The 18157-nt window shown below is 41.2% G+C and overlaps 1 protein-coding gene and 1 long non-coding RNA gene across 2 annotated transcripts in view; both read left to right on the forward strand.

Annotated features, from left to right (window-relative positions):
* Positions 1 to 18157, forward strand: part of ANK2 (ankyrin 2) — a 688006-nt gene that overhangs the window by 54000 nt on the left and 615849 nt on the right. The window lies entirely within an intron of this gene.
* The window catches only part of LOC309627624, an 81945-nt gene continuing 69221 nt past the window's right edge, over positions 5434 to 18157 (forward strand). The window contains exon 1 of the long non-coding RNA XR_014243866.1: positions 5434 to 12426. This is a non-coding gene — a long non-coding RNA (uncharacterized lncRNA). The remainder of the gene's footprint in view (positions 12427 to 18157) is intronic.

The raw sequence follows: 18157 nt of genomic DNA on the forward strand, positions 1-18157 counted from the left end.
TAACAAAATAATTAAAAAGCAGTTAAAGAGAGAATTAAAATGCTAAATGAATCTCTAACACAGTATCCTAGATTTAACAGTTATTAAGATTCTGCCGTATTTGCTTCATCTGAAATATTTTAACATACTAACAAACATGATGATTGTCTACCCCTGAATATTTAATTATACATCTCTAAAAACATGAAGATTTTTCTATATAACTACATCAAACAAACTGGACAACAACTTCTTAATATCATCGAAGATCCAGTCTGTGTTCAGATTTTCCCACTTGTCCCCCAAATGTCTTTTACAGCGAATTTGTTCAAATCGGGATTCAAGCACGCTCAGCCTACTTATCGCATTAGCTTGTTCTGTTTCTTAGGTCTCTTTTAATCTAGAATAGTTCTCACTGCCCCCCAGCCCCAACTTGTTTTTGACCTTGCCTTGCTGAGAGGGAGGACCAATTGCCTGCAGAATGTCTCCTTTTTGAACTTGTCAGATTGAAGCTCTATTTTATTATTAACTTGTTTTGTCTTGCCCCTGGCTGCTGGTGACCTCAAGCATTTTTTTCCTTTACATCCTTAATCATTTGCTATTTCATAACATCTCTTTCTATTCATTGAAACCCTTATTTGCCTTTTACCTTCTAATAGTAGATATCACTCTGTTCTGACTTCTCGAACAACTTTTCCTATTCTTTTTTTTTTTTTTTTTTCCTTGATGGGTACTTCTGATATGTCCTTTATACTGGACATGCCTGACATCTCTAAAATCCTTAGTTCTATGATGTCATGATCAGGGTCTCCCCCCTCCTCGCCTCTCAGTCATTCTCAATCAGGAGTAGTACTGCCCTCTAGGGGAATTTCTGGAAATGTGTGACAATTTCAGTTGTCACAGTGACTGGGGGCTTACCGGCATGTATATTGGCCAAAGGCCAGGGATGTTAAATGTTCTTCCCTACTTGGAATAATCCTGAGCAACTAAGAATTATCTTGCCTAAAGTTATGATAGTGCCCATGTTGAAAAACACTATGCAGATGACACTAGGTAATTTACTTTTGGTTGACTGATACACCAGCACATAGTAGGTGCTCAATAAATATTTGTTGAATGAATGAATTTTGAAATTTGACCTTTTAAAGCAGACTGTTTTGCCACACACACACACACACACACACACACACACACACACACACACATTACACAAAATTATTTTGTTAGAACTCCTTTAATTACAAGTGAGAAAAACTCAGTTCACACTGGATTATGTAACTGAAAAGTTCAGGGGTATCTGCCTTCAGAAATTGCCAGATCCATGGCCGTAAATTGTATTATTGGCACTTGATCTCCTTTAACTTTTGGCTTTCTACTCTGAATATTGGCTTCACTTTCTGCTGGGCTCTTTCCTCAAGAGAGTGCCCAGCAGCTCAAGGTTTATATCCCTTACCCTGAAGTCCAGGAGAAAGGAGAATTTCCTTTTCCTAACAGGTCCAACCCACACTTTCATCTTACTAGAGTCATTTGCATCACCTGCTCATACCTAAGCCAATCACTGTGGCCAGAGGAGATGGGGTACTTTAACAGGTCAGGCAAGATTGTTTCTTTTCCTTCACTCAAGGCAGGCACTGAAGTTAGCCCATCTGCACCAGATGCTTTTATCAAAAGAAGAGGGGATGTATGCTGAGCAGGAAACAGCAAAACAGCATGCATTTCCACTGCTCAAGCCCATCACTCAGTACAGAACACCAATCAAATATTCACTCAGTCATCGTCATCTGAACCAGGGACAGACTTTAAAAATGTAATTATACAGTGTAATTTTAATGTTATTATACAATACTAAATAGTAAACATTATTTGTGTATTTTGAATATCTTATGATGTAAAGCATCGTCCCTGTCTTGTCATGAAGCTAGAAACTAAAGGAATATTCCAAATAGAACTGAAGTGGTTTTTTTCTTTTTTTTTTCTTTTCTCTTCTTTTCTTTTCTTTTTGGCTGCACCGCATGGCTTGTGGGATCTTAGTTCCCCAACCAGGGATTGAACCTGGGCCCTTAGGCAGTGAGAGCTGGAAGTCCTAACCATTGGACCACCAGGGAATTCCCAAATAGAACTGAAGTCTTTGATTCGAGTCTACAAGTATTTCTTGAGGCCTACTTGTAGTGTCACATTGTACTGAGTTGGTCGACCAGACCGGCGCCTGGGTCCTAGCCTGAGAGAGATAGGAGGTTTCGGCCAGGGAGGTTCTTTTTCTGATAGGATTTGTGCAGCCAATAACGAAACTGATGCTGAGACTAGAACAGCACAAGCTTTATTCAATGGCCAAAGAATGGAGAAGCCGGAACCTAGTTCACAAATCATCGTCTCAATTCAGGCAGAGACACCAAATATATAGGAGGGTGGAGGTAAAAGGGAGGAAATTGGAAAGAGTAGGAGGAATGTTCATGAGTTATCCAAGAACAAGGGTGTGGCTTGGACCTGGAATTGATGCAACTCTCCTTTTCATTCCTTGTTTGGGCTCTCCAGTTGTTGTCATGGCAATCATCAGCTGTCATGGCTCTGGTGGGTGTGTCATTTAGCAATCTAGTGCATTACAATTAGCTATAATGAAGCTCCAGGTCTACTGGAAGGCAGATCCTCCCCCATCTCGGGCCTAATTGGTTCTAACCAGTTCATGTTTGTTTGTTTGTTTTTTTTTCTGTTTGCAGCTTCTTCCTGAAACTTAGATTAGTTGGTTTCTATTCAGGGGAGGGGCAGGGGTATGATTCTGGGGCAACAGCCTTGGTAACAAAATTTTTAGTAAAATAATTGAAGAACACTTCAAGGTAGTATGAGTTAAAATGCTAAATTTAATTTCTAAAAATATAGTTTAGCCCATATATTCCTAGCTTTCACCTCTGGGGCAAAGGGAATGGACAGCAGGCAAATATTATTTATAGACTAAATTTTCTTTTTGGATATGTCTTGAATATGTAGGTGCTATTGTTAAAAATTAAATATCTATTCCTTAGTAGCATTTTTTTTTTTTTTGGCCATGCGGCATGCAGGATCTTAGTTCCCCAACCAGGGATCAAACCTGTGCCCCCTGCAATGGAAGCTCAGGGTCTTAATCACTGGACCACCAGGGAAGTCCCTCACTGGTTGCATTTTTGGCCATTGTTGTTACCTTAGCAGATGTTAGGAGTAACATTTTTCTTCAACTTTAAAAGGAACTAATGCTGGACTTTTGAGTCAGAAAGAGAAAAACAAATATCGTATATTAACGCATATATGTGGAACCTAGAAAAATGGTACAGATGAACTGGTTTGCAGGGCAGAAATAGAGACACAGATGTAGAGAACAAACGTATGGACACCAAGGGGGGAAAGCGGGGGTGGTGGTGGTGGTGGTGGGATGAATTGGGGGATTGGGATTGACATGTATACACTGATGTGTGTAAAATGGATGACTAATAAGAACCTGCTGTGTAAAAAAATAAATAAAATAAAATTCAAAAAAAAAATAAAAAGGAACTAATGCTCAAAAGGGCTGGGGTTTCTGACCCAGGCAATCAAATACTCCTATTATAGGAATACCTTTCCCATCTCCTCAATCCCATATCAAGGTCTGAAATACTCCCTTTGCCTTTTAGCTGAAAACAATCAGAGGAAGAAAGGAATAGGGCCAGAAAGGCACAAAAGGGGCAGGAGACTGGGAGAGGGCAAGGAGGAAGAAACCTGGGAAGACAATGTTGACGTGCAAGATTTCTTGAATGGCTATTGTTGAATGGGAGTAAGGCACATGGATGTAAGGGATGTTTAACTTTATATGTTGTCCTTCTATCTGCATTGACATTACTCCATAATCAATAGGCATATACATTTTCAGACCTCATCCGAACTGAAATCAGAAGCCCTTGGTACTATTGTTCATGCTTGCCTTCTTGAAATTCTGTTTGTTTATATTTTGCAGTATTATTTTCTTCTGTAGCAGGAGAGAATACCTGTTTTTCTGACTACCTTTTAAATGGTGTTCCCCAAATTTCTTACTTTGCTGTTTTTAAAAAATTTTTATTATTATTATTACTTTTTTATTTTGCTGTTAAAAAAGAAATCTTACAGTTTGTGCTCTCTGAGATCAGTTTATGCTGAAGGAGCAAATTTATGTTGCCAGCTCAAAATTTTGGGTTCTAGACTTGTGTTTCTATGTTACTTTTGCATGTTTTTACCAAGTTGTCCTATAATGATCTTAAACTCATGATGTCTAGACTTCAATTTTTCTTTCTCTACTCACATGCTCTGCCTCTGTTTCAAAGTCTGCAAAGAGAACCACTGGGTTTCTTAACTATCTCAGTTACCTTTACCTGTTGCTACAAAAATGCTGTGTAACAGTTCACTTTGAAAGCTCAGTGGCGTAAACTACAGTCGTTATTACAGCTTACAGGTCTCAGCTGGTTTTGCACACGTAGTGTGAAGTCAGCTGCCCTTTGGTTGCGTGGTTCTGATGAGCCTGACGAGGCTTTCACGTGTTTGAGGAGCAGCTGGCTTTAGGCTGGTCTAAGATGACCTTAGTCGGATAACTGGACTCTTCTTCAAGTGTCTCTCATATGCTCATGTTTCTCATGGCCTCGTAGTAGACCAGCCTGAGCATGTTTTCAAGCGAGCTTGGAGAATATGCTCATAGCGATCACAGAGAAGCAAAAGAAGGTAGAAGTTCTTAAAAGCTTTTTCAAGTCACTGCTTGCTTCAAGCTTGATATGGTCCCACTGGTGAAAGCATGTCATATAGCCCAGCCCAGAGTCAGAGTAAGAGGGAACTAAATATACCGTAAAGGGTCTAGATATGGGAGTCCATTTAATTGGGGCCATTAATGGAATCAATTTACTGCACTTTTCTAAGTTTGACTCAGAGTTATCCTTGGTTTCTCTATTCCCTTTACTTTCCATGCAGTTAGTTGATCATGTCTTCTTTTTTTTAATTTATTTTTTATTTTATATTGGAGTATAGTTGATTTACAATGTTGTGTTAGTTTCATGTGTACAGCTAAGTGATTCAGTTATACATATATATCCATTTTTTAAAGTTTCTTTTCCCACATAGGCTATTACAGAATACTGAGTAGATATCCCTGTGCTATACAGTAGTTCGTTGTTGATTATTTTATATATAGCAGTGTGTACATATTAATCCCAAACTCCTAATTTGTCCCCCCCCCGCGTTTCTCCTTTAGTAACCATAAGTTTGTTTTCGAAATCTGTGAGTCTGTTTCTCTTTTGTAAATAAGTTCATTTGTATCCTTTTTTTAAACTTAATTTAATTTTAAAATTTTTTATTAAAAAAAGAATAGTCGCGGCACATGGGATCTTTCGTTGTGGCGCACGGACTTCTCTCTAGTTGTGGTGCAGGGTCTCCAGAGCGTGCGGGCTCAGTAGTTGTGATGCGCGGGCTCAGTAGTTGTGATGCGCGGGCTTAGTAGTTGTGATGCGCGGGCTCAGTAGTTGTGATGCGCGGGCTTAGTTGCCCTGCAGCATGTGGGATCTTATTTCTCCGACCAGGGATAGAACCTGCATCCCCTGCACTGGAAGGCGGATTCTTAACCACTGGACCGCCAGGGAAGTCCCTGTATCCTTTTTTTTTTTTTAAGATTCCAAGTATAAGTGATATCATATGATATTTGTCTTTCTCTGTCTGACTTACTTCACTTGGTACGATAATCTCTGGGTCCATCCATGTTGCTGCACATGGCATTATTTCATTCTATTTTAAGGCTGAGTAATATTCCATTGTATATATGTACCACATCATCTTTATCCATTCATCTGTTGATGGACATTTAGGTTGCCTCCATGTCTTTTTTTTTTTCAGTGATTTTAATTTTTATCGTGGTTAAAAAATATAACAAGATATAAATACAGTCAGCCCTCTGTATCTGTAAGTTCTACCTCCACAGGTTCAACCAACCATGGATCAAAAATATTCAGAAAAAAACCAAACAATTCCAGAAAGTTCCAGAAAGCAAAATATGAATTTGTCACATTCCAGGAACGATCTATATAGTCTTTTTTTTTTTATGGGCTTGTCATATAGAATATATAGCCTTTATTATGTTGAGGTGAATTATATACTTTTGAGGTTTTATAAACAACACAGAAAGGGTGGACAGCAAAGAAAATACTTGGTTCAAATGGAGATGGTACTGAAGTTACCTCTGGTTGCCTCAACGTTGCTGAGTCGAATGCATCCCTTAGCTACCGCTGCAAAACAGCCCACCCTACCCCAACTCGGTGCTGAAAATAACAAGCACATGTTGTTGCTTGTGCATCTCTGGATCAGCTGGTTAGTTCTTGGCTTGGCCTGGCTAACTCACAGGTCTGTTATAAGCTGAGTGTTGGCTGGAAGCTCTGCTTTGCCTGCTCTTCCCACCCCTGGTGTATGAAGCCCTTTTTGCTTCTCTGCAGAGGTATGGTCTTCCTCAGCATCGTTCCCATGTCTTCTCCCTAGACCCCAGCCAGGTCCATCCATCATGGTTCCCTCAGCTGAATTCTGGGCATGCGAGCCTTCTCATGGATTACCTGGGTTGCATCTGAGTCCTTTGTGTTAAAAGTCCATCGCAGTTTACCCTTCTAATCATGTGTCCCTCATTCCCCTTCACCTCTTATCACACACAGGATTGTGAATTCCTTTTACTTTGTTCATCTCGCTCTCTCATTTTTTTTTCAGGTATTATTTTATTTTATTTTTTTAAACATCTTTATTGGAGTATAATTGCTTTACAATGTTGTGTTAATTTCTGCTGTATAACAAAGTGAATCAGCTATATGTATACATATATCACCATATCCCCTCCCTCTTGTGTCTCCTTCCCACCCTCCTTATCCCACCCCTCTACGTGGTCACAAAGCACTGAGCTGATCTCCCTGTGCTATGCGGCTGCTTCCCACTAGCTCTCTGTTTTACATTTGATAGTGTATATATGTCCATGCTGCTCTCTCACTTCGTCCCAGCTTACCCTTCCCCCTCCCTGTGTCCTCAAGTCCATTCTCTACGTCTGCATCTTTATTCCTATCCTGCCCCTAGGTTCATCAGAACCATTTTTTTTTAGATTCCATATATATGTGTTAGCATATGGTATTTGTTTTTCTCTTTCTGACTTACTTCACTCTGTACGACAGACTCTAGGTCCAACCACCTCACTACAAATAACTCAATTTCGTTTCTTTTTATGGTTGAGTAATATTCCATTGTATATTCGTGCCACATCTTCTTTATCCATTCATCTGTTGATGGAAACTTAGGTTGCTTCCATGTCCTGGCTATTGTATATAGTGCTGCAATGAACATTGGGGTGCATGTATCTTTTCCGTTTATAGTTTTCTCTGGGTATATGCTCAGGAGTGGGATTGCTGGATCATATGGTAGCTCTACTTTTAGTTTTTTAAGGAACCTCCATACTCTTCTCCATAGTGGTTGTACCAATTTACATTCCCATCAACAGTGTAGGAGGGTTCCCTTTTCTCCACACTCTCTCCAGCGTTTATTGTTTGTAGACATTTTGATGATTGCCATTCTGACCTGTTTGAGGTGGTACCTCACTGTAGTTTTGATTTGCATTTCTCTAATAATTAGTGTTGTTGAGCATCTTTTCATGTGCCTATTGGCCATATGTATTTCTTCTTTGGAGAAATGTCTATTTAGTTCTTCTGCCCATTTTTTGATTGGGTTGTTTGTATTTTTGATATTGAGCTATATGAGGTCTTTGTATATTTTGGAGATTAATCCCTTGTCGGTTGCTTCATTTGCAAATATGTTCTTCCATTCTGTGGGCTGTCTTTGTTTTGTTTATGGTTTCCTTTGCTGTACAAAAGCTTTTAAGTTTAATTAGGTACCATTTGTTCATTTTTGTTTTTATTTTCATTACTCTAAGAGGTGGTTCCAAAAAGATATTGCTGCAATTTATGTCAAAGAGTGTTCTGCCTGTGTTTTCCTCTGAGAGTTTTGATCATGTCTTCATTCTTCCTTTGAATTGAATCAACTCTTTCTCTTCATCAGTGCCCACTAATGCTGATTGATGTAAGACCTTAACCATCACTCTCCTGAATTACTGTAATAGTCTTTGCACTGGCAGGCTTCCCCACCCCCACCCTGTTTTATCAAGTTCTACATCAGATCACAACAAAACTGGTTCAGTTTCTCCATGAACCCTGCAGATCCCCGTCAGTTTGGTTTCCCTTTTCTGGAAGTTCTGACTCACAACCCCAGAGATGTTTTAGCCCTCCTAGTCCTGTGCCCCAGTCAGGAGCTCCAGGGAGTGTGGACATATAGTTTGGGTGAGCCTGCTGCAGATTCTGTGCTGTTTGTTCATCCAGCATGGGATATGTTACCGAACGCAAGTTTGTGTGCACGACACAAGTAAGGCCAAACAATACTGAAATGTCAGAGTTCGGAGCAGAGAAAGGTTTATTGTAGGACCATGCAAGGAGGCGGGTGGCTCATGCCCCCCAAAACCCCAATCCACTGAAGGGTTTCAGCAAAGCATTTTTAAAGGCCAGGTAAGGGCGTGGGGTTGCAGGGTATGTGATCAGCACGTGCACAATTCTCTGATTGGTTGATGTTGAGGTAACAGGGCGGTTAACATTATCAATCCTTAGGCACCAGTAGGTCTGGGGGCTACATGCTCATGATCATCAAGTAGTTAATTTCTTCCATTTGGTGGTGGTTTTTAGCATCTGAAAAATTCAGGAAATATGCATGAGATAGTATTATCTGGGTACTTAAGAGAGGAGCTAAAGCAGAGGATATGGGGGAGGGGTCTGTCCGGGCAGGCCCCGTAGGGTCCTGCTCCGTTACCGATAGGCTATCAGAAGGCATCCCAAGGACTCATGCTCCATTCATCGGTAATATCCCTGGTGAAATGGGAGGAGAGCAGTTTTTACTGTAGCTAATGCCGATGAAGATTCCAGTTCTCCATAGTACACTCATCAGCAGAGAACTGGATGCGTCAGCATTGGAAACAGATTCTGGAAGCCTCTAACGCTGGGGTCACAGAAGGTCACTAAGAGCAGATCTTGGTTGGGATGGCAGTGTCTCTCTGTGGTATCTCTTCTTGGGCATGCCTCTGCTGATGCCTTTCAGAACCTTAAATCTTCATACTTTCTACAAGAACAGCAGCTGGTGCCGTAGGCTCGACATTTCTAGAAGAAAATCTAAAATCTCTTGTGGCCAAAAAGCTGGGTGGGATATTGGAGTATTTCTACTGCGGGGATGAAGTGAGGAAGTGTTTGGGGAGGACTGTGACCCTAGAACCATTGTGGTAGAAGTTAGCAAGTGTCTCATCCAGATCTGGCATCAGTGTCTCTTTTTTGTTTCTGGCCCTAGGACACAGGGGTTGGAGGAGGGATTCCATACTGAAAAGTTTGGTGCTGACTTGCCGTTCTGATCCGAGGAGCTCTAGAACTTTGTGGCAAAGGCCCAAAGGGTACACGGGCCCAGCAGACACTGCATTATCTCAGCGTGCCTCACTGAGGTCCGTGCAAGCCAGTTCTGGCCATTAGACAGGAATTGGGGGACTCAAAGGTCAGCGTCTAAGAAGGACATAGGACAGAATGAGTAGAGAGTGGGCAGAGGGGGCAGTAGGGCAGCAGGCATGGGCAGTTTGCGGGGACCCTTACTTGGAGAACTGCACTGAGGGCTCTCTGGGAGTCTGGACAGAGACAGCCTCGCTGGCTTTCAGTCCAAACAAGACATAAATATCTGTAAAGTACCTAGTACTTGATACATTGTAGGTGCAGTATAAATGTTTGATTTCTTGTGTTTCTGTTTGCTTTAATTTATACAATCAGAGTTACCTTTCTAAAACACAGATAAAAGTATTCAATACATCATTTCTTTGTTTTAAACCACCAGCCACTACTTTTCCTTTACATCAGTAGTTCTCAGATTCACGTACATTAGGATCACCTGGAGGGCTTTTTAAAACACAGATTTCTAAGCCCCACCTCCAGGATTTCTGGTTCAGTAGATCTAGGGTGATGCCCAAGAATTGCATTTCCTAACAGGTTCCTAGCACCGTGTTGTTACTGATGGTCTGGTAATTGCACTTTGAAAGGTACTTTATCTCTGAATAAAGTCCCAACTCCTCAGCATGGTTAACAAGGACCCCCATAACTTGAGCTCAGATGTGAAGACGGGGGATTCTACCTCGCAGAAGCGACAGTGCCAAGAGCACCATCCCCTCTCTGGTGTGTCACACCTGGATTACCCTCCCCTTTTGGCTAGGCAATATTTTATTCTCCTAAAATCTGGCTTAAAAGAGTATGAAGGACTGTTTGAGGGGAAAAGAAGGCAGTAAAGGCAAACGTAGCTTTAGTAAATAGTACAGCATAACCTCAGGGAAGAACTGTGTGTTCAAGAGGGAGAGGGCCAAGACCCTTGCTGTTTAGTCTGTTTGGTACCCTTGGTGCGATGGATTTTGTAGCCAGGTCACACCTTCAAGTCCATTTTATTATCTGCTGGTGAAGTTGCTTTCTTCTTCTGTTACACTTTTAACAGAAGATTCCCCACCCATTTACCACCAGAGGTAGGAGGTTATTGTACTGGGGAACATGTGTCCTGGGGGGTGTACCAGAATCATATGAGGAGATTGGAAAAAAATGCAGCTTCCCACTGTAGATATACCAGCTAAGAACCTCCAGAATGAGGCCTTAGAATCTGTATTTTAATTTAATTTTAATACAATGTATTAGGTCTTAAAAAAATACAGAAAACTATTTTTTAAAAACCCATAAAAAGGGCTTCCCTGGTGGCACAGTGGTTAAGAATCCGCCTGCCAATGCAGGGGACACGGGTTCAATCCCTGGTCCGGGAAGATCCCACATGCCATGGAGCAACTAAGCCCGTGCGCCACAACTACTGAGCTTGCGCTCCAGAGCCCGTGAGCTACAACTCCTGAAGGCCGGACACCTAGATCCCGTGCTCTGCAACAAGAGAAGCCACCGCAATGAGAAGCCCACGCACCATAACGAAGAGTAGCCCCCATTCGCTGCAACTAGAGAAAGCCCGTGCACAGCAACAAAGACCCAACACAGCCAAAAATAAATAAATAAAATAAATAAATTTTAAAAAAAGTTATAAAAAAAATAAAAAATAAAAACCCATAACATTGGCCCATATTCCTCTACTTAGATAACCTATATTGGCATTAAGAATAGAAATATGAACATATTGGAACATTAATATAGTAAAACCTTCCCTCCATGCTCTTCTCCTTAGTTCCTTTACTAAAAAGTAATCACTCATTGCTTTCCCTTGTTTTTATCTAGATAATATTCTGGGAATCTACTTTTTGGGGAAGAAATGTACATACTGAATGTAGAACTATTTTTATTACGGTGTGAGGAGAACACTACAACATATCTATAAGTATCCCTCACTAGCTCCTTTTCCCTCATTTCCTTCTTAAATTGGGCACGCTGCAAAATCCATCCTCAGCCCTCTTCTTTCACCATCACCCAGGTGTGACAGCCTTTGTTCTGGAGAAACTAGGAGAGACCCATTCAAGCATTTAATCTGTGCCAAGATAGTTAGGTTGGTTTGGCTTAACCTTTGTGTGGTAATTGATACAATATGTATTTCCGCTCAGTTAGTGTTTGTTCAGTGTGTCTTAGTCTGTTTGGGCTGCTATAACAACATACCACGGACTAGGTAGTTTATAAACGACAGAAATTTATTTATTTCTCGCAGTTCTGGACGCTGGGAAGTCCAAGATCAGGATGTCAGCATGGTTGGTGAGGATCCTCTTCCCCGTTGCCAGCTTCTCATTATCCTGACATGGCCGAAGGGGCTAGGGAGCTCTGTGAGCCTTTTTATAAGAGCACTAATCCATTCGCGAATGCACTAATCCACTCCACCCTCATGATCTAATCACCTTCCCAAGGCTCTGCCTGCTAATGCTATAAACATTAGGCATTAGAATTTCAAAATATGAATTTCTGGAGGACACAAACATTCAGACCATAGCATAGTGCTTTCGAAGTAGGCTAAGTAGTTTAAGAGATAGAAATGAATTAAGGTCTCCATCATGCCCTTAAGGGCATGTGTTATCAGATAAGCAAATAACTACTATGCCTGGAAGAAAGGAAGCTCTCACGGAGGTATAAGAAATGTGCCATGGGGCTTCCCTGGTGGCGCAGTGGTTGAGAATCTGCCTGCCAATGCAGGGGACACAGGTTCGAGCCCTGGTCTGGGAAGATCCCACATGCCACAGAGCAACTGGGCCCGTGAGCCACAATTACTGAGCCTGCGCGTCTGGAGCCTGTGCTCCGCAACAAGAGAGGCCGCGACAGTGAGAGGCCAGCGCACCGCGATGAAGAGTGGCCCCCGCTTGCCACAACTAGAGAGAGCCCTCGCACAGAAATGAAGACCCAACACAGCCATAAATAAATAAACTAAAAAAAAAAAAAAAAAGTGTCTTCTCTTGGGGAGACCATTTGTAAAAAGAAATGTGCCATGGGGAACTTCCCTGGTGGTGCAGTGGTTAAGAGTCCCGCCTGCCAATACAGAGGACACGGTTGGAGCCCTGGTCCGGGAAGATCCCACATGCTGTGGAGCAACTAAGCCCGTGCACCACAACTACTGAAGCCCGTGAGCCTAGAGCCTGTGCTCTGCAACAAGAGAAGCCACCGCAATAAGACTGTGCACCACAACGAAGAGTAGCCCCCGCTCGCCGTAACTAGAGAAAGCGTGTGCGAAGCAACGAAGATCCAGCGCAGCCAAAAAAAAAAAAAAAAAAATACATTATAAAAAAAAGGAAATGTGCCATGGGCGGCACAAAGATAACTGATTTGTGAGTTCTGATAGGCAAGTAGCATTCAAACTGGTCTTTGAAGGATAAAAAGTAAAATGGTAAAGAAAGAGGGATGGAAATGGGAGGTGAAATCCAGATCCAAGGAGGAGCATGAGTGAAAGTGTGGGGTGGGACCACGCTGTCATGGGAGGGGGCAGGGGTTTAAAAACGTCGTTTTAAAGAGTTCAGATTTTTAAATAGACAATGGGAAATTTTTCTTTTTTTTTGGCCTTACGGCATGCGGGATCTTCCCTAAACAGGGATTGAAACTGTGCCCCGTGCAGTGGAAGCGCGGAGTCTTAACCACTGGACTGCCAGGGAAGTCTCGACAATGGGAAGTTTTGAAAGTTGTTTTTTTTTTTCTTCCCCTCCTCCTGAAAGTTTTTGAGAAGAGATTTAACAGGAAAAGACTGATGTTCTGGAAAAATAACGCAATAGTATTAATATTTATGAGCAACAGGGTCACGGAGAGAATTAAGTCCCAGAAAAAGAATCTTTTGGAGCAACCAGCAATGGGATTATATTGATGTACAACATAGTCTTTCTCCCTCTTATTTGTTTTGTCCAGCAGAAGTGTGAGGGATGGATTTGGCTGGGGATCAACAGGTGAATAGACCTGTTACTGCAATACGGTAGTGAAAGTAAGAGGAGAGTAGGACATGAGACACATCGCTAAGGTAGAGTCAGGACTTGTGACCAGAAGAAAACTAAAATAGATGATTTTTAAGATTTCTAGGCTAAAAGACCAGGTGAATATTAGGTATCCTTAATTGAGATGGGAGAACCGGAAAAGGAGCAGGCTTTAGGGTAGAGGTGGTCTGGGAGAGGGGTAGGAAGGTCGAAGCTTATTACTTTGCTGAGTTTGAGTTACACTGGGGATATTCAGATAGAGAGATTCAGCAGGCAGATGGTAACTCAGGTCTGGAGCTCACAAGAGAGGTCAGAGCCAGGAAGTACAGGTTTATAGCCACAGACCTAAGAGGCAGATGATTGCCTGGAGGCAGGGGTTCCCACACTTCAACACACATCAAAATCTCCTGGAGGCCTTGTTAAAACTCACCGCAGGGCCTCATGCCTGGAGTTTCTGATTCAGTCTGGGACAGGCCCAGCAATTTGCAGCTCTAACAAACGCCCAGGTCGTGCTGATGCTGCTGGTCTGGAAGCACACTTGGAGAAGCATCAGCCTAAAGAAACATATAGTGAAAGAAGAGGGCTGAGGGTGGGAATTGGGGCAGTGCCCAGCTTAAGGAGGAAGTGAAGGAAGAGGAGCTAGTGAGAGCTACTTATAGATATATCTTAGTGTTCCCTTGCTTAGTAATAAAAATAACTGTACATTAAATGTGTACATTACACACATATTTGCACATAAAATAAGCACATTTCAGGTATACAGTTAGATAAGTATCAGAGGAGAACTGGAGAAAGAGAGGATGCTGTGAATCCCAGAAATCTGGTCTTTTTCGAGGAATCCCTCTCACTCTGTTTAATCCCTGAATGGCTTTCATTTGGGTGTCATCCAATTCCTACCGGTCTCAGTAGCTAGTGCTTTCATTAACTGATCAGTTTAACCCATTCCTGGAATAAAAAAGTCAGACCAAGTTTATAATCTGAGATTTCATGTGAGTTGCTTCTAAAAATTGAAATAGATTTTAATTTTCTTATTAGGAGGAAAATAAAAATAATATTGGTAACAATAACTCAGTAAAGGTTGGTGTAGTATATTCTTGTTAATTGGGTTGAGTCGTTTCTATACACAGTTTTGTTCTGAGGGGTAAGCTACAGCTGGCCAGCAATATGCACAAAGAAGACTCAAATGAGCAAAATCACACTGTGGGGAACTTGCTCATTAAGGTAAACGTTTTAAAAGCCCTGCTGATAAAAATGTTGGAAATTATAGAAATTAGTTTTTAAAAATATCTGTAATTTCATATTTGAGAAATTACCACTATGAAGATTTAGGTATATTTCTTTCTAGTCTCATATATTTTGTAGGGGAAGAAAATTTCTTTTTTTTTTTTCTTTTTACTACACTCTTAGGTTCTCTGGCTGGGACCCTATAAATTGGACTGACAGAAGATAAATTACCGAGAGGAAAGCAACCACATTTATTTAAGTTTTATGTGACTTGGGAGCCTTCATAAGGGAATGAAGACCTGAAGAAACAGTTAAACCTGAGTGTTTTTATTCTAGATCTGATGAAGAGTGGATAGTCATGGACAAAAAAGTATGAGCTAAGGGTAGTAAACTGGGGGAAACTTAGCAAGGCCTGTTTATTGGGATTCTTCTTGGTGCCCCTCTGTCTTCAGAGATAAGGATGCTACTTTCTTCCAGGTATAAGGACGGCACCTCTCACATGAGGGTCTTATCACCTATTTCAGGGGAGATGGGGTAGGTCTGAGAGTCCTTTCTGTATCTGTCATTTCTCAAATTCCTTTAGCTTAAAATATTCAATATGTCATGGAGCCATATTTTGGGGGCAGCATGTTCTGAACTCCATCAATATTTAGAAAATTTAAATCAAATAATTGATTTAATTTTATATCATGCTTTTTTCCACTAAATATAATGTGGTCATTAAGTATCTTTTGGAAACCTCATTTTTTATTGGCAGCGCTGCATTCTAGTTTATGGTTGTATCATAATTTAACTATTGCCTCCAGTTGTTTCCTTTTTAAAATTTATTCTAATCAAAATACAGTGAGGTAAAAATTAATGTTCTTTTTTGTATGATAGAGAATTTCTACTAAAATGTCATAAACAGAAATTAATTTTTGGCAACATTCTCCTTGCTGTTTAGATATTTAGATGATATCTCATCTGAGTTAATGGATGTGTCTAGTGCTTAAATATGCTCAACAGTTTTATTTTTCTCAATTTCTTTCGTTTTGTTGGACATGAATCACCTGCTTGAGACATTTTTTTGCTAATTGTATGTGTGTAACTTTTAACAATACCCAGTAGCAAATACGTATTAAACTCTGTGTATCAAGAAATATTAGGTGTTGGGGCTTCCCTGGTGGTGCAGTCATTGAGAATCTGCCTGCCAATGCAGGGGACACGGGTTCGAGCCCTGGTCTGGGAAGATCCCACATGCCGTGGAGCAACTGGGCCCGTGAGCCACAACTACTGAGCCTGCGCGTCTGGAGCCTGTGCTCCGCAATAAGAGAGGCCGTGATAGTGAGAGGCCCGCGCACCGCGATGAAGAGTGGCCCCCGCTTGCCACAACTAGAGAAAGCCCTCGCACAGAAACGAAGACCCAACACAGCCATAAATAAATAAATAAATTAATTAAAAAAAAAAAAAGAAATATTAGGTGTTATGGGAAATTATAGAGTTAAGTAAAATGGGGCCTCTGGTCTCAGAGAGATCATATGTAGTAAGGCAAAAATATAAGAAGAGTATAAATGATAATCAAATTTAGTTTATTGATCAACCACTCTCTGATCTACAGTTCCAAATGAAAGGAAAGAAGTCGTTAGGCAATAGAAATTATATGTATATTTCTTCCCTTCTCTAGTGTTAGGAAAAAAAGACCGTTGTGTTAAATATGTACATTGATTATAAAATGCATCCCTATTTCACAAACATTAGTTGTGTGAAGATATATAGTTCAGATTAAGACATTCTAATTTATATGTATGTATCTGATATCTATCAGATATATATCTACCCACCTATTATCTATCTGTGTTTCAGCTATTGATCTATATTTCTTTTCCTTTTATATTACTTAAGAGAGTCTCTTATTCTAGGGCTATTTTTTTTTTAAATTAATTTATTTATATTTATTTTTGGCTGTGTTGGGTCTTCATTTCTGTGCGAGGGCTTTCTCCAGTTGCGGCAAGTGGGGGCCACTCTTCATCGCGGTGCGCGGGCCTCTCACTGTCACGGCCTCTCCCGTTGCGGAGCACAGGCTCCAGACGCGCAGGCTCAGTAGTTGTGGCTCACGGGCTTAGTCGCTCCGCGGCATGTGGGATCTTCCCAGACCAGGGCTCAAACCCGTGTCCCCTGCATTGGCAGGCAGATTCTCAATGACTGCGCCACCAGGGAAGCCCTCTAGGGCTATTTTTGTGGTCCTTTAACTGCTCTACCTGCCTCCAGTCACTTCTGATCTTGCTTATTACTTCCAGACAAATATTCCCAATCTCCAACACTCATCAGAATGTAGTGAAAACAGTCTATGCTGGCCCTGGGGCCACAGCTGATTCTGGGATTGTCAAGACAGCTGATCTCTGTACTGGCCACAAACAAGAACAGGGTCCTGCTGATAATAACAGTAAGACCTTGAAGAGCCAATCAGGGTGGCTGTCACCCGCCCTTCTCTATTCTGTGGTTGTTGGGATTTGATAGCTCAACAGATGAGGTATGGAGAAAATCACACTGGATATAGTATACCAGAGTTTGAGGCCCATCTTTGTTACCTATCTTGGTTTTTTTAATGAAGTCCCATGTAGTCTTAGACAGCTTTTGTAAATCAGGATAATAATTACTCTAGCCAGACCTTGAAGTAGCAGGGTGCTGACAAAATTTAATTTATTCATGAAATAATGTATCCTTTTAAAAGCAGTTTCATACACATAGCTGATTTCTTCTTTACTATGCTACTTCAAGGTCTGGCTGAACACAAATCCTGAAATATTATGACTTCCAACCAACTGCAATGTCAACAAACATCTGTGGAGGATACAATGAGACCTGGTAGTGCTAAGGGCTGGGAAGACAAGGGTAAATAGAGCACACAATTCCTTTCCTTGAGAGGTCGGTAGGTTCCTTTCCTCTGAAGGCAGGTCCCTGTACCTTGCTTACCCCCTTGCAATAACTATGTCATGGAACCAAATCTTTGAGAACTGATGCCAGACTGCAACAGGATTGGCTAGCTAACTTATTCTTGTTTGTGTTTGGGGGGTGAGAGCATGATGAGAGAGTGGCTTGACTATCAGATAACCGTCCCGCACACCAATGCCTGGAACTGCATTTGTTGCTTTGCTAATTTTTCTTTTGTATGGGGAAATTGAATTTATAATAGCTTCCGACTTCTCGACATCACCTTTTTCAGGCACTTACAACTTATTATTACCACTGATTTCTGACTTGCTGAGCTAGCTTAAATTGCCTGTTCTTTACATCAAATTGAACCTCTAGGGAAATCTAGTTTGTACCAAAGTGGTCAGAAATGAAAGCCTGCTTCTGTGCAAGGTTTCTACCTCACCATTCAGTTTGTGTGATATGCAACTTCCGTTTATCAATGCTGTCTTCTTAGACTGTGGAAACACTCTCTGGGTGAGGTTCTGGTGTATTTTCAATAGCTACACACATCTTATAATGTAAATGTGGAATAGGTAAGTGATTTTT

Source organism: Balaenoptera borealis (assembly GCF_965194805.1).
Source record: "Balaenoptera borealis genome assembly, chromosome: 4".
NCBI classification, from domain to species: Eukaryota; Metazoa; Chordata; class Mammalia; order Artiodactyla; family Balaenopteridae; genus Balaenoptera; species Balaenoptera borealis.